The sequence below is a fragment of the Mustela nigripes genome, chromosome 5 (assembly GCF_022355385.1).
Source record: "Mustela nigripes isolate SB6536 chromosome 5, MUSNIG.SB6536, whole genome shotgun sequence".
Lineage (NCBI taxonomy): Eukaryota > Metazoa > Chordata > Mammalia > Carnivora > Mustelidae > Mustela > Mustela nigripes.
In genome coordinates this window covers 24,592,091-24,613,673 of record NC_081561.1, presented here as the reverse complement: position 1 = coordinate 24,613,673, position 21,583 = coordinate 24,592,091, and the positions used below count along the sequence as shown (strand labels likewise).

The 21,583-nt window shown below is 44.0% G+C and overlaps 1 long non-coding RNA gene and 4 other non-coding genes across 5 annotated transcripts; 2 read left to right on the top strand and 3 right to left on the bottom strand.

Moving 5' to 3' along the window:
* Window positions 1-2,923: 2,923 nt before the first annotated feature.
* Window positions 2,924-2,996, bottom strand: TRNAV-AAC (transfer RNA valine (anticodon AAC)). The gene has a single exon. It is a non-coding gene; the product is annotated as a tRNA-Val (tRNA).
* Window positions 2,997-7,151: 4,155 nt separating this feature from the next.
* Window positions 7,152-11,335, top strand: LOC132017160 (uncharacterized). The gene is made up of 3 exons (XR_009404186.1): window positions 7,152-8,427; window positions 10,129-10,212; window positions 11,132-11,335. It is a non-coding gene; the product is annotated as an uncharacterized LOC132017160 (long non-coding RNA).
* TRNAL-UAA (transfer RNA leucine (anticodon UAA)) lies at window positions 8,234-8,316 on the top strand. Its single transcript has one exon. It is a non-coding gene; the product is annotated as a tRNA-Leu (tRNA).
* A 2,307-nt stretch (window positions 11,336-13,642) lies between the features above and the next one.
* Window positions 13,643-13,715, bottom strand: TRNAR-ACG (transfer RNA arginine (anticodon ACG)). The gene has a single exon. It is a non-coding gene; the product is annotated as a tRNA-Arg (tRNA).
* Window positions 13,716-15,163: 1,448 nt separating this feature from the next.
* TRNAS-CGA (transfer RNA serine (anticodon CGA)) lies at window positions 15,164-15,244 on the bottom strand. The gene has a single exon. It is a non-coding gene; the product is annotated as a tRNA-Ser (tRNA).
* Window positions 15,245-21,583: the final 6,339 nt, after the last annotated feature.

The following is a 21,583-nucleotide window of genomic DNA, read 5'->3' as shown; positions in this document are numbered from 1 at the left end:
GTCTCACCACCCTTAAAAAAAGTCTCTTTTGGAAAATGAGAAGGATATCCCTTAGCTTTAAAGAAAACAAGAATGCCAATAAACTTTTTACCTTTTTTAAAAATTGTATTTATTTATTTGAGAGGTAAAGTGAACGGGTGTGTGTGAGAGAGAGAGAGAGCAGGGCAGAGGGAGAGGGAGAAGCTGACTCCGTGCTGCGCAGGGAGCCCAACGTGGGACTCGATCCCAGGACCCTGAGATCATGACCTGAGTGGAAGGCAAATACTTCACCTACGGAGCCACCCAGGCACCCCAACTTTTTACTTTTTAAGTAAGAAGAGGGTCTGGCCAGGTGGCTGTTAGCTCAGGTGGGCAGAAGGTGCTGCTAACAACACTGATGTTGGGGGGTTTGATCCCCAGACAGTCCAGAAAAGGCGTTAGTTCCTGTGTTTAAATAAAATTAATTTTGCTGCACTCGACGCAGGCATTGGGAAGAGGCTCTCCAACATAAAACTGAGGTTAAATGTCAACGTTGTTTCTTAGTCCTCAGCAGTGACACGCACCTTCTCTGTCCCCCTCTCCAAGGTGGGGTTGGGGGGAAGGAAAGAAAAAGAAGCACCATCTTCAGAAAAAGTGGCTTAAAGCCTTCGCATAGAAATCTTAGTAAAGAAAAGGAGGTTCTGGAGTAGGGGTAGGACTGGAGGTGACACAGGATCTGGTGGCCTGGCCTCTGCCCCCCCCCCCATGTGTCCTTGTCCCATTCCCTGAGTCCGCACACCCATCTCGTGGCTCCTCCCTTCACGTACCTGATCTTCCCCCGTCTCCCCGCTGCCTCTCAACACCACGGAAGTCCATATTTCCTATTGTTAAAAAAAATCAAATCGTACGCAAGTGTACCTTCCTTTCCTTTCCTTTTTAAAAATTACCTGTTTGCTCCCTACAAAGAGTTCTTGTTTTTCTTTTTTCTGGATCTCTCAGATCTACAACAGTTTTGAACCTAAGCTGGGCATTCAGTAAGTTATTTGTGGAGAGAGTGTGCAAAGCCTTTCTGTCAGAGGGTGTTTTCAAATGTTGGCATTTTGTTTGCTGAATCTAACACACCCGTATAAAGGACAAACACCTGCCCGAGTCTGTCTGTGACAAGACAACATGGCTGTAGAGCCCACATTATTGTACAGGATACACAAGGATAGCAGGAATGAGAAATGAATAAAAAATAAAATCCCAGCAAAAAAAAATAAAATAAAATAAAATAAAATCCCAGCAAAAAATGAAAGGTAGATGTTTCAGATTTGATAAAGTTGCATTTTTAAAGGATGATGAAGCCATCACTCAGAACTTGAAATATGTAGCCAAAGCTCACTTAGGGGGAGAGCTAGGCTAGAGCCAAGGGAAGATTTTTTGGGGGAGGGGGCTCATGGAAGCAAGGACTTCGGGGGGCTGAGCGGGTTGATATACTCTGCGGAAACATGATTTTGGGAAGAGAGGCTCTTGTTTGTTTAGCACTCAAGGGCCTTGAGATGAATCTGTCTCTGACCAGCTGACCTTTAGAAGGCAGGGGTTGAAGGTGATTCACTGCCTTGAAAACAATTATCATTGACAGACTGGTTCTGGTGGCTATTGATAAGTTTGTGGTTAATTTATATTCTCAGCATTTTACTTCGACCTTCCTTCCTTCTTCCCTCGCTCCCTTTCCTATCTATGGCCTCTAAATGTCTAAAATTAATCATCACTTCTAAGTCCTTGACTTCTTAGGGGCCATAGGCAACTCATCCTTCTTAAAATATTTTCTTTATCTGACTTTCAAGACACTGCTGCCCTGGTAGTCTTTCTACTTCCCTGTCTTCTTCTTCTCAATATCCTCTGTTTCCCCTCTTCTCTGCCACCCTTTTCTATAATGGAATGTCCCAGGGTTTGGTCCCTGGACATAAACACTCATTTCTTGGTGATTTCATCTGTTCTCATGGCTTAATGACTACAACTCACCAACTTGTGTCTAGAGTCTAGACCATTCCATTGAACTCCGGGCGTGCGTAGTCAACTGATCGCTTAGTATTACCCCGGGTGTTTTATACCAGACATCTACACGTTGGCACGTCTAAAACAGAGCTCCCACTTCCCCTCCCCACCCAATAAAGCTGCTCCCTCCAGTCTACCCCATTTCAGTCAACGGCAACTCCATCCTTCCTGAAGAAAACCCTCAAAGTCATTACCGACTCCACTTTTTTCACTCTCCGTATCCATTTTCTCTGGAATTTCTTTTGCCCTGTCTTTAAAATATATCCAGACTGTAACTGCTTTTCACCAACTCAGCTGCCACCATCCTGTCCAAGCCACCGTTCTCTCTGATCCGCAGCAAGATGAAAGGGACCTCACAGATGTCCTTGCTTCCACTGTTCGCTGCACACAGCGGGTCTGGCAGAGGGGTCCTTCTAAAAAACTTCAGACCTGCGGAGGCACTTCGCTGCTTGAAATCCAGGGTCCTCCTGTTTTATCAGGGGGAAGGCCGCAGTCAGGCAGCAATGGCCTAAGAGGGCCGCCCTGGACCCGTGGGCTCCTTTCTGCCACCTGTCGGCCTCCCCCGGAACGACTCTCCGCTCGGCTCGCTCGGCCTTTTTGCATCCACCAGCCACCCTCCCCTCTTAGGGCTGGTCCCGGTCGCTTCTGCCCCATGAGGGTGCGGACCAGGCCTTCGCTCAGCGGTCCCGGCCGCGCAGCGCAGATTCTCCGACGCCGCCGGGAGGACGCAGCCTGATCAGGATGCACCCTGACCGGGAGAGGGAGCCCGTCTCAGCTCTGCTCCTGCGCTGTAACGTCATTCTTGTAACTTAGAGTTTTGGGCTGCAAAGGGAGCACGAACCTTGAGACTTGGCAGAAAAGTAGGCAAATAGAAGTAGAAAATCCGGAGAACAAAATTTAGAATTTATGGAAAAGCAACGGGCCTTGTTTCCGCCCGGTTTCGAACCGGGGACCTTTCGCGTGTTAGGCGAACGTGATAACCACTACACTACGGAAACTCACGGCCTCCGGGCCCTTTCCATTCCAGAATTAGTTAAAATTGATCTTCAATGAATTTATCCTTCCCTTGAGGCTGTATTCTTGCCCTAGGCGCTGTTTCCCCTCTACACGTTCCCATTCTTAGCATCCACAATATCGGAGTTGGACAATTCATAGCCAGGCCCGTGTCCCCCCCCAGAGCCCCAGTCACTTTGCAGACACGAGGGGGCGGGGGATTCTAGGCAGGTAACTGGGAAAAGTCTTAATGTCATAGGCTGCTGTCTCTGACCGTGTAAGATGCCCTGCCCTTCTCTGGACGGCCGAAAATTGTCCTGTAGGAGCCAGAACCAACTAGCGAGCCCAGGACACTTGTCTCTGGACCCCGCGATGGCGAGCCACAGGTGGAGTGAGTATGGTCAGCTTTCCTACCCATAGCCTTTGCGAGGGACACGGACAAGCCCTCTTTCCGGGACAGGCTGGGCTCACTTTCTTTTAACTGCCTGGGGGAGGGAACGTATCAAATGTTCTCCCTGCCAGGGGGACAAAAGACATCACAGGCTCTTTTCTTTTGGAAGCTGAAGGATCTGGAGAATTGAAATCTCATCAGGCAGGACACAGCCTGTCGGGATCTTGGTGGTGGTGAGAGTCATTCACAACCTGCTATTAACACTCCTAAATAAGACACCTTCTTGAGGTTTGAAAAGGAAAGATGGGGGGGGGGTGCTCATGCAAAGATGGACAGCAATAAGTAAATCTCCTGAGTGGGTTTGGGCAAGTTTAAAAAACAAGGCAGAAAAAAAAAAAAAAATTCACGGGCAAAGGATACTGGTAGCCCAGTCAGCATGTGTCAGAATTTAGGAAGCGTCATCAGAAGTAACAAACAGCTTGCAAATGAAGTTCTGATTATGTCCTAAATGACATTTATTCCTTTAGCTTAACCTCATTAGATTGAAATGGTCAGTGGTGAAATGAGAAACAGGGAAATTTGACATAAAAAATTCTTCCCTAGCCTCTTTAGTATTTCGATCCCAATATAAATGGTGGTTCCCTATCACCACCCACTATTTTAGGAATCCTTTGTGTTCCATACTGATGAAAAATCATAGTCAGTCAGAGATGGACTTGATTATAATTATGGGGAAATAAGCACAGCATTTGCTTTCTCTCTATCCCAACCTATGTTAGAAAGAGGACTAGGGATGTTTAAAGGCATAAATGTATAAGGACAAAAAAAACAAAATCATGGGAGCAACAGTAGGATTTTGAAGACCAAGGAGCAGAATAATCCTGTAATGAAGGAAAGAACTTCATTAGGTATCTTTTAAAAAGCCTTTCTTTTTAGGGTTCACTAGTGTTGTTACATGAACATCTAGTCTATTAAATTTCATAGTATCATAATATTCATTATTCTGCATTTAACACACTTACCGGTCTACTACTGATCATCTATTACCTATCACTAATGATGGGGGCATGGCTGAGTCTGATTCTGAAGGACCAAAAATAATGCTGCAGTTAGTATCCACATATGACTTGATCTGTGACTTTCTGAGATTTGGGGGAGGCCATGAGGAGTGGGGATCATATACACCTAGCAGCAGAATATCTGGATCATTGGATCTCGTTAATTTTGAGTTAAAATTATTAGACTGCTCTCCAGGATGGCTGCTTCCTCATGAACCTGCATCAGCAGGACACGAGGGTCCTGATATCCTCATTTCTGCAATAATGGGTGCATCCAACCTTCTAATTCTTCAAACTCTATGTTGGTAGAGTAATATCTCATTTTATTTTGCATTTTCATAGAGTACTAATAATATTAATTGCTTTAAATCAGTTAATCTTTTCAGAGTCTTCTTTATCTTCATTTTTATGAGCATCCTGTTCCTATTCTTTACCCATTTTATGTTGAATTTTCTGCCCGATTTTGCTGATTTTTATGGCTTCTTACTACATGACATGGATGAAGCTGTTGTTAAATGCTTCAGATATCTTCTACTTTACTCACACATGTCCACTGACCTTTCCATTATGGCCTTCATTGAACACGATTTTGATTTGGATGAAGTAAACTATACCAACTGTTTGTGCTTTTAGAATTTTTGTTTAGGTCCTCTCTGACCTCTGGGTCACAAAGACATTTCTCTACCTACATTTCTATTAATTTTTACCTCTCACATTTAGGTATTTACACTCTCTAGTTCAGTATATTTTATAAATTCTATAGATAATTCTACTCTGTGCTAAGAATCACAATAATTCAGGCAACAAAAGCAAAAATAAACAGGTAAGACTACATCAAATTAAAATCCTCTGCACAGCAAAGGAAATCATCAACAAAATAAAAAGGCAACCTATGGAACATGAGAAAATATTTGCATACCATATGTCTGATATGGGGTGAATATCCAAAAAAAAAATCATGAAGAACTCACACAACTAATATCAAACAAAAAAACAAACAAAGTGGGCAGAGGATCTGAAGAGACATTTGTCCAAAGCAGATGTCCAGATGGCCAGCAGACACATGAAACAATGCTCAACATCACTCACCATCAGGGAAATGCAAATCCAAACCCCCATAAGCTATCACCTCACACCTGTCAGAATGTTTTTTATTATAAAAAAAGATAAGAACAAACAAGGGTTGGCAGGAATATGGAGAAAAAGGAACCCTGTTGGGGATTCTAGAAGCCTTCACAGACTTTCAGTACAACCCCCACCAATGCATATCTGGAACCTGTTTTAATAAGTTCTTAAACTCAGTCCCAACTGAAGTGTCTGGACAGCGTCTTATTACTGCCTGAGTAGATTATATGCACCTGACCCAGTGCCTAGCACATACTAGGTACTCAGGAAAGCGATGTCAATAGTGGAGAGTTAGAACCCTTGGTTAGGATACGTCTTTATTAAACCAGTATCACATGTTAAACTCCAAACTCCGTATGTGTACTGTGGGGTTTTCTAAAGTTACTCCAAAGGTAGCTTGTCTCAATATTGACTGTTCTCTGGTTCCAGACCCAAAACCCTCACCTGGACAGTCAGATTCATTGACTTTGGAATGGGGGCTTAGATTCAGCAGGCAAACCAGTGTTGTCTGATGAGAAGTGAGCAGGGTAGAGACCACCTTTGGAGAGTTAAGAGAGACAGTTCATGTGGCTGGGTTCTCTCTGTCTCTTACTCCACTCCCTTTCCTTTTTGGATTTCTTTCCAAATCCACTAAGAGAAGGGTCTTCCCTTGAGCGTAAGTGGTGATAAAGTGAGTTGAATCTGACAATGTGAGTATTCTTTTTCTTTCTTTTTTTTGTCTTTTATAGTACTTCTTTCTTTTTGTGCTTTTTCTTTAATAATATTTCTCATTTTAATGCAAGTCTGCAAGATCAGGGATGTGTCAGTCTTTCCCTAACACCCATTGTAATGTATGGTACAAATTAGTGATTAGAATAGTTGTTGCACATAGACATTTTGTTAGTCCCCCCCCCCTCCCCAGGATGCCTGGTCTCAGATTTCTCAGGTATATTCATAACCTCCCAGGGACAAGAATTCTAATAAATTCTATATTCTCTGTCATTTGGTCTTCTATATCACTAATTCTTTCTTCTGCCTCATTTATCCTAGCAGTGAGAGCCTCCATTTTTGATTGCACCTCATTAATAGCTTTTTTGATTTCACCTTGGTTAGATTTTAGTTCTTTTATTTCTCCAGAAAGGGCTTTTATATCTCTCGAGAGGGTTTCTCTAATATCTTCCATGCCTTTTTCGAGCCCGGCTAGAACCTTGAGAATTGTCATTCTGAACTCTAGATCTGACATATTACCGATGTCTGTATTGATTAGGTCCCTAGCCTTCGGTACTGCCTCTTGTTCTTTTTTTTGTGTTGAATTTTTACGTCTTGTCATTTTGTCCAGATAAGAGTAAATGAAGGGGCAAGTAAAATACTAAAGGGTGGCAACAACCCCAGGAAAATATGCTTTAACCAAATTAGAAGAGATCCAAAATCGTGAGTGGGGAGAAAGGGGATAAAAAGAGGTTCAAAAAGGAAGAAAGAAGAAAGAAAGAAAAAAAAAAAAACAAAAAGAAAAGAAAAAAAATAAAAAAGAAAAGAAAAGAATTTTTTAAAAAAAGAAAACACCTAAGAAAAATGTAAAAAAAAATATATATATATTAGATAAACTAGTAAAAAATCGTTAAAAAAGAAAAAGGTAACAGTTAAAAAAAAAAATTTTTACCCGAAGGCGAGAAAAAAAAAAATGAAAAAGAAAAAATTAAATTAACTGCAAGACTAAAAAAAAATCACAGGAAAAAAGCCATGAGTTCCGTGCTTGGCTTTCTCCTCCTCTGGAATTCTGCTGCTCTCCTTGGTATTGAAACCGCACTCCTTGGTAGGTGAACTTGGTCTCGGCTGGATTTCTTGTTGATCTTCTGGGGGAGGGGCCTGTTGTAGTGATTCTCAAGTGTCTTTGCCCCAGGCGGAATTACACCGCCCTTACCCGGGGCCGGGGTGAGTAATCCGCTTGGGTTTGCTTTCAGGAGCTTTTGTTCCCTGAGCGCTTTCCGTAGAGTTCCGGAGGACGGGAATACAAATGGCGGCCTCCTGGTCTCCGGCCCGGAGGAGCCGAGAGCCCAGGGCCCCACTCCTCAGTGCGCCCTCAGAGAACCGCGCCCAGTTACTCCCGTCTGCCTGACCTCCGGCCGCGCTCCGAGCTCACCGAGCCTGCGACCGGTTCAAGGTAACACGGAGCTGCGAGCTTACTGTCGGCTCTGTCTCTGTAGCCGGCTTTCCCGTTCCAATACCCGCAAGCTCTGCGACACTCAGACACCCCCGATCCTTCTGTGACCCTGCGGGACCTGAGGCCACGCTGACCCCGCGTGGGCTTCGCCCCGGTTTAGCCTCTGGAGCGATGTCCCTCAGCGGAACAGACTTTTAAAAGTCCTGATTTTGTGTGCGGTTGCTCCGCCGCTTGCCGGGAGCCGGCCCCTCCCCCCGGGGTCTATCTTCCCGTCGCTTTGGATTCACTTCTCCGCTGGTCCTACCTTTCAGAAAGTGGTTGTTTTTCTGTTTCCAGAATTGCTGTTCTTCTTCTCTTCGATCTGCCGATGGATTTTCAGGTGTTTGCAATCTTTAGATAAGCTATCTAGCTGATCTCCGGCCAGCTGAAGTATTCTCAGCCTGCTACTTCTCCGCCATCTTGACTCCTCTCCCAAGAATTCTAATAAATTCTAATTTAGTAATTTTGACAAGAATGCTTGCATGTGCCACCGGGATGGCCGAGTGGTTAAGGCATTGGACTTAAGATCCAATGGGCATGTGCCCGCGTGGGTTCGAACCCCACTCCCGGTAGGGGTGAGACTAGAATTGCCTTGTTAAGAGCTGGGGTTTGCTCCAGTATTGCAGCTGGGTCCAATTTTTTATTATCCAGAAATTGACAGACTTTACCATTGATGCCTTCAGGTAATCTATATATAATGTCATCACTGTCATCACTGACATATTGCTATTAAAATCCACTGTCTTCTTAAGTTGTTTCTAGGTGTTTCTTTCCTTTATCTTTCTTCCTGTCTTTGAAATTTATGAGCATTTACATGGTTTAATTTTTTTTAATTTTTTATTTTTAGTAAAATATAATGTATTATTGTATTACTTTGTAATACTAATTATTGTATTATTGTATATGTAACTAATGTATGTATTATATAATGTATAACAAATAATGTATTATTCACAGGTTTGTGAATCGCCAGGTTTACATACTTCACAGCACTCACCATAGCATATACCCTCCCCAATGTCCATTACCCAGCCATACCTTCCCTCCCACTCCCTTCCCCCCAGCAACCCTCAGTTTGTTTCCTGAGATTAAGAATCTCTTATGGCCTGTCTCCCTCCCAATCCCATCTTGTTTTATTTTTTCCTTCCCTAGTCCCCAAACCCCCAACGTTGTCTCTCAAATCCTTCATTTCAGGGAGATCATATGATAATTGTCTTTCTCTGATTGAAACATGGTTTAATTTTATCTTCACTATTGCCTTATTGTTTTTCATGGTTTTTTAAAATTTATTTTTTATTTTTTATTTATTATAAACATATATTTTTATCCCCGGGGTACAGGTCTGTGAATCACCAGGTTTACACACTTCACAGCACTCACCATAGCACATACCCTCCCCAATGTCCATAACCCCACCCCCCTTCTCCCAACCAGCCCCCACCCCACCCCCGCCCAGTCTTTCATGTTTTTAAAAATGATCTGGACTGGCTTCCCTAGGGCTTTCTATACACACGTACAATTAGCCCAGGTCCCCTGCCCCTGTGTGGGGCGAGAGTCTAGCCCTCTCTGGTTTGTGTTATCATTGTCATGTGTTTGCTTTCATGTCTACGGTACAGCAGTTACTACTGCTTTATGGAGTCGATCTTATTGAGTGTGATTAAAATTGGGGAATGTATGCCTTCTGTGTGCCTGCACTGTAACCATTTCTGTGCACATTCAGTCCTTCCTATCTCTTTTGTCTCCTGTTCCTTCTTCTTGAATATCTTCTCACATTTCCTATGGTGCAAGTCTGCTAGATGTTGTTTGTCTGGACATATCTTTATATCTTCTTCATTTCTGAAAAATATTTTTTGCTTAGTAGAGAATTCAGGGTTAAGAGTTTTTTGGGGTTTTAAAAATTATTATGATTTTTTGGTCTCTCATCACTTGGAAGTGTCATTTCCTTGTCTCATGACATATGTAATTTCTGGTGAGAAGTCTGCAGCAACTTTTATCTTTTTCAGCTATATATAATATGTATTTTTTTCTTTCATTGCCTTCAATATTTTCTCTTCTATTTGTTTCCAGCAGTTTGAATTGGAGGTAAATAGGGTCACACCACACCCCAATATGAAATGCTTAGGTTTCTATGGTCTTGGGGCTGTGGCTTGATTTCATTATTTTGAGAAAGTAATCAGTCATTATCTCTTCAAATAATTTTCCACTCTCTATTTCTTTGCCTTCTGGGATTTGTTATAAATATATTAGACCACTTGACATTAATCACTAACTCTTCAATGATCTTTTTTTTTCCAATTTTTTTTTTTGTAAACCATTAAAAGCATCCTATAGCTCTATTACCTTGTGTATTTTTTTTTAATTTAGCATATCCATTTGACTTTCAGTTTCCAACAATCTACTGAAATTTCTCATCTGCCGACATACGTGGTCTCTACTTTCCACTAGAGCCTCTCACATGATACTCACAGGTATTTGAAACTTCCTTTCTGACTGTTCCATTACAAGGGACATCTCTGAATCCCACTTTGTTGATTAGTTTTTCTCTTGACAGTGCATGGTTTCTTCTCCCATTTATGAGCATTTCATCATTTTTAGATTGTTAGGATGGTAGCCTATGGGACAAATAGTATTTAGGCTGAGATGGATATGTTGCTTTTAGTAAGCTATTGATGTGTGAGTTTGAATCACACCTATGGTGACTCTTTCAGGATGTGAAAAGAATTAAAAGCAGTTGTGGGGATCATTTAAAATAAAAATCAGCATTTCCAGTAACTGCTGGAGCTCTTATTACAAGCTGTCAGATGATAAATTCAGAGGTCAAAGACAAAATATTCCAATCACTGCAAAACAAATCACTGATAATCTCATTGCATTGTCATCAGACGAGAATTCTGAATTTTTTGGTGTTCAGGTAATAGTTTATGGTACTTCAGTCTTGAGCAGTGAGGAGTGATTTTTTCATGCAAATTTTAACACCTTCCATCAGTCTTTCTGTCTCTTCTTTGAACACTTCTATTATCACCACCTTCTGAAACTGAAGGCATCTATAAAGTAAATGTCAGGATTTTAGTCTTCCACATCATGTAACAATTGAGTAACTCAGGTTGCTTCAAGAATAAATCCACCAAACTGACTGCAACAAAACTGGGACTAACATTTTCAAAGTGACAAAGCCTGCAGACAGAGCCTCACCAAACTGCAACCCAGGTTCTTCTGTTTCCTAAGCAGACAACTCTGCTTAGGAACAAGACAAGAGAGCCCTCTTGCAGAGAAAAAAAAAAAAGGCAGGTAAAGAAACTAAGTTCAAAACATTTTTTGTTTTCACACACTAAGAATTGCTTTTGGAGAAGAATACATGCTTTTTTTTTTTTTTTTTTTTTTTTTAAGTAAAAAAACAGATTCTTTGGAATGCAACACCACCACAGAGTCTGCCCCAAAGAATGGCATCCTGGCAAACTGGTTGCCCTTTACTGGTGTTACCACGTCAATAACCCCAAGAAGATGTAAGACTTAAAACTATATAATAAGTAATTTTAATTTTCCAAGTAGCTATTGTTAAAAGTATAAACAAGTGTAATTAATTGTAATGCTTTTTCCCCAAATATTATAATCTAACATGGAATCAATAAAAAAAAACATAACTAAGAAATCATACATTTTTTTCTGGAATTAAGTTTTTTTTTTTTTAATTTACTTATTTATTTGACACACACAGAGAGAACGTGAGCAAGCACAGGGAGAAGCAGGCTCTCTGCTGAGCAAGGAGCTCAGATGCAGGACTGGATCCCAGGACCCTGGGGTCATGACCTAAACCTAAGGCAGAGGCTTAACGGACTTAGCTACCCAGGCATCCCTAGAACTAAGTTTTAGAAATGTGTTAATGACTATTGTTTTGGACAGTGCGGCTCTAGAACGTTCTGGGGGAAAACAAAAACATTTTCTTTTCACAAAACAATCTCTGTTGATGTTTTTATGGGGAAGAGAAGTTCCCGACCTGCAGCTTACCAAAAAAAAAAAAAAAAAAAAAAAAAAAAAGCCTGTTTTCTTTAGGTTCAAGATTGTGAGTATTAAATCTAAGGTCTTTTTGTTTGTTTGAGGGGGAGATGGAAATGTACTTCTTTCTAAAACAAGACACCAAAAAGGAAAATAAAAAGTATTCGATGAAATTGACACGTTTATAACAAAAATCTTGAGGAAAATAAAAATCTTGAGAATAGAAACGGTCGGTTACCTTAAAATTAATGACCCTGGGAAAGAACTGATTACCTTGGTTCAAGCCTAGCGGAATAGTGCTACAGCAGTGATTTCCCTGTCCGTATAGGCTGTTTTCTTTTTCATTCTTCCGTGGAAGCTCCGCGGTGGTGTTGGCTGTCAAAAGCGGGTGATAAACTCAAAAGCCCGAGTCCGGCAGTGAAGTGCGGCCTGCGGATTAGTCGCGCCGGGATCCCCTTGCTAAAAAGTCCCGGGCCGCCTCCTGCGAGCCCAGGTGTCATCTCCGGAGCCAGGCCCAGAAACTGCGCTCACGCCTCCCTCGCGGGGACTCTGCTGCGCGCGGAAATTTGAGAAGCACTTCCTGCAGGAGACTCCAAATCCTCTGGACCATTCTTCGTCCTTCCCCACCTTTTAATTCACCTTGGCGGATCCAGCGTGGTCTGGACGCGCGGCGGGCTCCCCCTTACGACGCGCGCTGCCCAGCGCCAGCCCACGATTGTAGGATAAAGCCCCTGAAGGTCGCTTTCGCTCGTCCGTGTCCCCCTCCGCCCGCCCCTCCCACCACTCCTTCAGCTCCGTTTGCTTCTCAGGTGCCCCCACCCGCCGCCCCGCCGCAGGAGGCACGCGCAGGGGCGCCCGCAGAGGAGGCCCCTTTTTGGAGAGACCCCGCCAAAGGCTGTCGCTCCCTCGTCTCCCTCACATCCTCAGCCTCTCGTCCGCTCCACTTCTGTCTGGGATCCTTTACGACCCTGAACAGATTCCCCGTGTCGGTTCTCGGCGGGGGTGGGGGGGGCGGCGCTGCGGGGGGCCTCGCGGGGCGGGCGGGGAGGGGCCAAGGAGGCTGAGTCGTTTCCACGCGTGTCAACTTGCATCTTTGCGAAGATCGGCGAATTGAGTGTCTAAGCGAGGCTCTGACTCCGTTTGTCCACAGCCGGGTCTTTCTTGCTTCAACATTTCTCCAGGGCATGTCCCTTCTCTTTCCTCCGGACCGATGCTCAGGGACAAGAAAGTGTGCGGGAGAGAGAGCCCTCCCCAAGGCGGGAAAACGTCGTGAGAAAAACACTGGTTTGTGGTGTGTGTGTGATTTTATTTTTCTCTTTGACGCTTCTTTGATTTTTAAATATTAAGGTACAGTTTACATACCATAAAATTCAGGGAAAAGTGTACAATTCAGTGGTTGTTAGTGCACCCAGAGTTGTGCAACCATCATCCTTATGTAACTGCAAAATATTTCCATCAGCCCCAGCAAATTCTGTAGCTTCCCTCCCTTCCCAGCTCCTGGGAGCTACCATCTCGGTGGAGAGGCCCATTCTGGACCTTTCCTATAAGAGGAATCACACCATGTGGCCCTTCACAGCTGGCTTCTTTCACTCAGCAGATGTCCTCAAGGTTCATCCATGTTGTACCATATATGACAACATTCCTTTTTATGGCCGAATAACATACCTCGTTTGATCTGGAAGTTGTCTTTCCGAAGATCTTTCAGTCCCTGTCATTATGGCAAAACGGACGTGCAGAAGAGGGGCCGTTGAGCACTTACTCCCACTTACCCGAGGGCCAAGGCTGCCACCTGGTGAGGAGCCAGATCGTATAAATTACTTTCCAGAGCACTTGGAGAGTTTGTTTCTCTTACAAACTTGAAGAAACACGAAAAGACATTCTTGTGAGAAAAGAAAACAGGAGGCTCGAGCCAGCCAGGAGTCGAACCTAGAATCTTCTGATCCGTAGTCAGACGCGTTATCCATTGCGCCACTGGCCCTCCTGTCTAAAGGGTGTTCATTATTCATTTTTCATTAGAATCACTGAGTTGCTTCTTGACGTGGGGAGAAGCGAGTTGAACAGAAAAGACTTGTGGATTCCAGTAAAGCAGGCTGATCGGGGTTGGCAAGATTGCATGAGTACCTTCCAGTAAAATATTACATTTCTGAAACATCATGTGTGTGACACGATGTCACTTGCATTTTTTTTCCATTTATGTGCATGCTTGTTTCTATTTTTTCTATCTGTGAACTGTTCAGTAGTTTATGCAATGGGTTCCTTGGTCCATCAGCATCGCATTTTTCTTCTGTACTTAATACTGAGGCTATGTGCATGGATCAGTTATTAGCTGTCATTTACATCACCATTTACATACATTTGCATCATTTACAATTTTCATATAATGACCAGGAAAGTGAAATAAAATATACTACTGTCTATTAATCATATGTTTCCCACCTCACTCTCCAAAGAGCCAAACTTGGGCTGAACGAGGTGATTTCAGACTCTGTGCAACAGAGCAGACATTCAGAAACACCCACCTTCCCAAATTAAGCAGCAAGGTGGCAAGAATTCAAAAAAGGTAAACATTTTAAGAACTCAATTCACATAGGAACCTAGAATTTTGGATTTATAATTATAAAATTAAAGACTAGGAGCCATCATTACCTAAATCAGCTAGTAAATTAAAGCGCTCAGTGCAGGTGGAATAGTCACATGGAAACACAAGAGCAACTGTTAAGTGACTCGGGTCCCCTCCTCTGAGGGCGAGAAGCACAGGAGCTGGGGTCCCAGGCCAGCCAGGGAGCACCTGACACCTGCCCCACGCGGCTTCTTGCCTTGGCCAAATTGTTCTTTGCCTCCTTGCTTCCATCTCCTCATTTCTGTGCGATGTTGTAAAGAGCACTTGGCACACACACATACTAATGGATCTTTACCATCCTAGACCTTAATGTTTCCTAACAGTCTGTTTTAGGTTTGCTTGCTTGCTTTTCCTTTTTCTTTTTTTAAACACCAGAGGTCTTTAAGGAAACTTACCTACGTTGCTATCTTCAGCCGGAGGCCTTTCATTAAAGAGTTTTAGAAATAAAATTTCCTGGTTCTCTTTGCCCTTGGGATCTGCCTCCAGATTTCCTAATCCCAGGGCAGAACGAACAGACGGTCCTGAGCGCCGAGTCTCGGGCTTTGCTCGCTGGGCCTCAGGAAGCAGCGCGCGAGCGCGGGGGCGGGCGATTCACAGGTGCGCAGCTTCCAGAAGGATACCAGGGCCAGCATACACCGCGGGGTGTGTGTGATGTGTGTTGTGTGGCGGTGGTGGTTAGTTCAGACCTCTGGAGAGGTAGGAAGCTGCCTTACTACAGTCGTTTGCGGAATAAGATGAAAAGCCGAAAACACATCTGTTGGTGAGAATGTGATTTTGTAACTTGGATGGAAAAAGGGACCACCAAGCGCTGTGAGCAGGATTTGAACCTGCGCGGGAGACCCCATTGGATTTCGAGTCCAACGCCTTAACCACTCGGCCATCACAGCCCCACACAGGTGGACACTTTGGACACTAGGGTTCACATTGGTGCAAGGCCCCGGCTCTCACACTCCCATCTTACCAATGCTGGCTGCTTCTGTTCGTTTGGCATGTTTACTCTAAGTGGGACCCAGAAAGAAATCACTCCCAAGGCTCTTCGAGAGAAAGCAATATTCCAGCGTCACAAGAATCCTTGATTTTCAGGATTTTACTTCATAGTTGGCAGGAAGTGAAGTGAGGAGTTGTGCTGAGTGCTGGTATCCTACTCAGCCACGCTCGTCACAGAATATCCAGGAGGCTTTGGTGCTGGGGAGGACAATTTGTCAGGAACCACCAATATTTCAAATACTGGCACACATGAGAGGTTATACTGTGCTGAAGTCTAGTCTCTCCAGCATTAATAACAATATAGGGAAAAACCTAATTATTCAGAATTATTTAGTTAGATAAATTATGGCATAATTAAAGAGTGGAGTGCTATGCACTCCATATGGAGTGTATTGAAGAGAAAATGAGAAAGATCATGGTGTACATATATATATATATTTTAAAATAAAAGCAAGGGTCAGAGCGATCGGCATAGAATGTTACTACCACTACAAGTACATTTGTGTTAGATTATATGTATTTTACAAAAAAAAAAAATCTCAAGGATATTCAGGAAACTCATGACAACAGTAACCGGTTGAGGGACTGGAGATGGAGGAGATGGAATGTTCCGGAGCAGGAGGGAGCAAGTTACTGCCTGCCATTTGGGACTTTGGATGTGCCTACTAAAAAATAAAGCCTCAAGAAAACACTACAAATGAGGAGGTAGGGGACAGAAACTGTTTTTACCAGAGGCCCCCTCTGGAATGCTTGATGGAGAGTTTCCATTCCAGAACCGAGCATCCCGAAGGGCTTGGAAAGAGGCTTCACCTGGAGCCCCAGAGAGAGCGAACTGCAATTTGGAGTCAGTCTGTAGTGAGTGGAGAAGGCAGGAAGGCTCTGGAATGGGGTTCTAGCCTGTCTCCAGGGCCAGGGAGACCTGGAATGCACACCTGATTTCAAAGCTTGTTGGGGGAGCCATCTTGATTTATTCTAGAGTATTCTGGGAGAAGTGGAAGAAGTCCTCTCTCCACAGTGCAATCTTGGGCTATTTTGTTCCAAACCACAGAATTTAAATAGCTTAAACTTCCTCCTTTGGATCTAGGAGTAACAACTTCCAAAATCTGGTGTGTGTGTGTGTGTGTGTGTTTTATTTTTGCAGAGAAAGTAGTATTTTTTGTCTGGGCCAGAGCACAGTCCTCCTTACAATGTACAGTTTCCAGGAGTTTTTTAGAGGAAATCCTTTCTTGGCTTTAGGAACAAAGAGCACTAAGTGCAGTCGCTCAGTAGCAATCTCCAGTCCCCATTCCCAGCCTTGCCATTTATCCAGTCCACAGCTCTGCAACAGACCCAGGACCAACCCAAGGCTAGCCAAGGGACAGTTTGATTGGTTTGACAGAACCCTCTAGAGACTGACATAATCTTGCAATGAAGACTATCGAGTCCATCCACAAATCAAAGGCTCCTTTGAAATGTCTGTGGTTCTTAGTTAGATCTTGATTTTCTCCTAGTCTCTCTACCCTATCAAGGAATCCAGGAGTCCCTAAGGAAAAAAGAGAAAGGAGCCATTTGTTTGGAAGGACACCACCCAGGGTGCCCGCATGGCTCCATTGGTTAAGCTGCCAACTCTTGGTTTTGGTTCAGGTCATGATCTCAGGGTCCTGGGGTCGGGCTCCGCATTCAGTGTGGAGTCTGCTTGGGATTCTGTTCCTTGCCCTCTGCTGCTCTCTCTCCCAAAATAAATAAATGAAATATTTAAAAAATAAATAAATGGACACCAGCCGGGAGCTGTCACAGCTCATCGCGTCCTTCCTGCTTTGTCCTGGGGAGTTTAACTTTTGTCAGAGATTCTTTTCAATCTCAATGGCTTCTCAGATTCTGTGCCACTGGGAACTTGCCACATTCTTGCCCCCATCGACAGCCCCCAAGGAGATGCTCTTTTCTCTTCCCTCCAGGATTGACACCCCCGGACAGGGAACCCTGAGAAGCCCATGTGGACGCTGCCCAACAGGGGAAAAGTTGGTAGAGAAAGGCCTGGTGAATTATTATAATTTTCTTTAAAGAGTCTTTGATTTCAAAAATTGTCCCAGAGACTTTCTCAGTCAATGTCCGTTCTCAGTTTCAGAAAGTGGGAGGTAATCTTAGAAGATGCTTCTCAGTTTCAGGAAGTGGGAGGAATCTTAGAAGATGCTTCCTTTGTTGCCTCTCCAAATCTTCAGGCTCAGCAGACCCCAGGAGGTCTGGATGTGCCGAATCAACTCAGGATAATTTTCTCTCAAAATGTTGTAATAACCTATTTTCAGCGCCAGACTTAGCGTCGTGGTTCAGTATCACTGCTTTGAACAATATAGGAAGAAAGATGCTTCTCACAAGAGAGAAGAAAGAAAACTGAGACAGTCAGCAGCGACCTGTAACCCCAGTCATGCCTGGGACCCCTTGTGCCCCTGGTCTCCCTGCATAGGACGTGGGTGTCTCCTTACTCCAGACAAACAGAGTTTGAAATCAGAAAAAAATAAAATAAAAGGGAATGTTTGGAGGGTTGCTGTAGACTGCTTGTTCTCCTCCAGAACTGGTATTTTGAAACCTAATCCCCACCCAGATGGTGGTATCTGGAGGGAGGCCACTTTGGAGGAGGGGTGTTTGGGAGGTGATTAGGCCATGAGTGGGGAGCCTCCAAGAATGGGAGAAGGTGCTCATCAAGGAGACTGTGGAGAGTTCTTTGACTTATTCCTGAATGTGAAGACCCAGGGGGAAGTCTGTCCTCAGAAGCCAAGAGATCCAGGAAGCAGACTTTGACCAGACTCTGAATCTGCACCTGCTTGAGCTTGGACTTCCCACCTCCCAGAACAAGGAGAGGTAAGGTGCTTGTCATTTCAGCCGCCTGGTCCAGGCAGCCCGAGTGGACCTCGACTGGAATGGAGGTGATAAGACTGAGCCGTTCTGGAAAAGCAGGTCTATTCCCCTTGTGAACAGTTTGCATAATGTACATCTGCCCAAAATGTCCAAATGTGAGACAACGATCAGTTTGCAAATTTAGAGCATGGCAACATGGTAAGGGGCTCTGTGATTCATTTATGACATGGGACCGGAGTGCTGATCTCCCGTGAGGGTGGGTCGGTAAGGGGGACGGCTGGCTCAGCCAGATGAAAGCCCCCTGCTGCTGATGGGTTTTCTGGTTCAGTATAGAGAAAACAGCACGCACCACATTGGTGGCTGTGTACTGGGCGTCAGTGCACCTGTTAATTTTTCCTACTGATGACACGGTCCCTGAAGAGCAGATACAATGGGAATAAATCCTTGATAAATAAATAAACTTGCAGGTGCTCACTGTCGTTCTCTGTAGCGCACTTGACTTCTCCAGCTGAGTAAGCGAGCTGAGCGGAGATATGGCAGCAATCTCCGCCCTTGTCTCTTTCCAGTCCCTGATGTCACTACTCTGCAACCCCGCCAGTGTGGCTTTTGGCTTACTATTGCCATGGTTAGAGGAATTTCTAGTGGCTTCCGCTTGACCTTTTTTGTGGTACTAGCATTCCCTCCATCAGTCATAGAAACAATATTAGGGGTACCTGCAAGGTTCAGCTGGCCAAGTGTCCGACTCTTGATTTCGGCTGAGGTCATGATATCAGGGTCGTGGGATCCAGCCCCATCTCTGGCTGTATATTCAGGGAGGAGTCTGCTTGGGATTCTCTCTTCCCCTCTGCCCCTCCCCCTATGCTTTCTCTCTCAAAATAAATAAAAGAAACAATGTTAAAGATACTGTCTGGAGTTAGGGAAATAATCTCCAGGTAGGTTTAGGGACCCACTGTGCCCACAGTGAAATGGACCAGAAGCAGACTTCATGGAGTCTTGCCTGGTGGACAGCAGTATTGCTTTGTACCTCTAGGAATTAATGCCAGCTCTGAGTCATTTCCTAGTAATGCCAGAAAATTCTATTTCCTTTTCCCTAATGCACGCATTGGTAAAAGGACACAGGTCCTTTTAGGAAAGGCTAGGAAGACCCAGGTCCTGTTAGGAAGGCCAGGAAGAAGAACGGTATCAATTTTCGGCAATTGTCAATGGGCTTTCTCAAGGGAAACTGGACATCTCTATCTTCAAAACTGGCTCCAGGGTGGGAGCTCATGCAAATCAAGCCCAAGATCAAGGTACGTGCAGAGACGGTTTCTGATGAGACCTCTCTCTGGCCTGTAGATGGTTGTTTTCTCACTGTGTCCTCACACAGTCTTTCCTCTGGGCAAACTCGGGGAGCAATTTCCGGTATGTCTTTGTCTTCATATAAGGACACCAGCCCAGTTGGATGAAGGCTCTACCATTATGACCTCATTTTACCTTATTTACCTCCCAAAAGTTCCTACCTCCAAATACAGTCACATTAGGGGTTTGGGCTTAAACGTGTGGATTTCGAGTCCATAACAACGCCCAGCTAGTCTTTGGGAATTCATTGCCAACATTTGGCTCCTTTCATCCCAGGATCCCATCACGTCCATTATGTTCAGTGGTCCCAGTCTTGTGGCAGCAGGTCCCCCTGTAACTTCTGGCCTTGAGGAAAACAACAAGTTGGCAGAACAACTTGGGGGATGCTGAGGCTCTCCTTGTGAATTTCTTTCTCACAACCTTGGTGAACGTTCCTCTGGAGAAGCCCATGATAAATTCATCCTAGAATTTCAATCTCCTTACACCCCTAGTTTGTTCTGCAGACACTAAGGAAAAACTGATGTTTCAATTTTATTGTGTTGTTTATTGTATATATTAATCATTTATTAATTATGCTTTTTTAATGAATGAAAATGTAGAGCTGTTCCCAGGCCCGTGAGTTAAAACATTGACTTGGGGCCCTCGGCCAAGTGAGACTGTCAGTGAGCTTGGTCTGATGCAACTTTGTGTGCTGCCACCTTAATCCTATCCACTTAAGATCCATTCCCATTCACACTGGCCAGGTATCTGTCGATATAAATTGGGGGAAATCATGCAATTATTTTGATGTGGACCACAACTCCTCATGGGTCACACTTTGTACTTGACCCCCTGGAGTCTCAAAAAAGGAGACAGGTGGTAGTGATAGGGCCTGGAGAGAATCAGCTGAGCTTAGCGAGACAAGTACCAACGAGGCCATTACAAACATCTCAGACAAGAGGACACTAACCTCTTCAGGCTGTCAAAGGTCTGCTTCTACCAGTTAGCACTAGGGGCTTGTAATCTGGACGTGTAGAATAATTTCCCTAAATATGGTTTAGCCAGGTGATAGTTCCCTTCTTCTAAGCTTATCTCATCCAGAAAATAAAGTTTGCAATATTTCTAATTTTTAGCAAAATCTCTGACTAAAAAAATATAGACCCACCTATTATTAAATTAGTATGCAATTTCCTCCTTTCATGTTTCACTACCCTAGCCTTACCCATTCCCCAAGATTAGAATTTATCTTTTACCTAAAATCAGTTCATTTGTATTGGAGTCAGCTTACTTTTTAACAATAAATTTAGAAAGACTGTTTCTCAGTCTGAGTCTCATCAAGAGTAATGGCATTACATTTTGTTGCCAAATATTGCCAATTTGGTTGTCATAATACCTTATATTAATTTTTTTTTTTTGCTTTAATGTCATGTGTCCTATTCAGCTATGATGGAGAGAGCATGAGATTTGAGTGTGAAGTGACAATCTTGTCTTGATTCTTGTTTGTACCAGCTCTAAATTCCGGCAAATTAAACAGTAGAATGAAGAAACCATGCTTCTGTAGGGAAGACTAGTTCCAGACTCTGAGTTCCAGCATCTGCATTCTGTGCCAGCGAATGGTGTTCTCGAAACACTCCACTTGCTCCTGTATGGGTCTCCGGAGCCTGGTGGTGAGATGAAGCCCCACGGCTGTGTCTAGTCAATTATCTCCAAAGGAAGAGGCTGTGGCTTCTGACCATCTCCTGAGCTCAAGCCGCTCAATTCCGGTTCCAAAGAGTCATTTTCTGTCACCAAGAGATGAGTATCAGGCCCCATTGCAGAGGCCGAGACACCCCGTAGACAGCATGGGGAGGTCTTGAGATCAAAGTCTCCAGTTGGGGTCGTCATTTGACGGTCTGTGTATGAGTCCAGTCATTACGCTGCCTCCTTAAACTTATACAGTGCTCCCCGTCAAGTTTTACTTAAAAACAAAACAAAACAAAAACAAACAAGCAAAAACACCTTATATTGCAGGTAATTACAGGTCTGACCCCCCCCCCCCCCCCCCCCAGTACTCCAGGATGCTGCCTGGGCTTTTCATGGCTGAAGCTGGT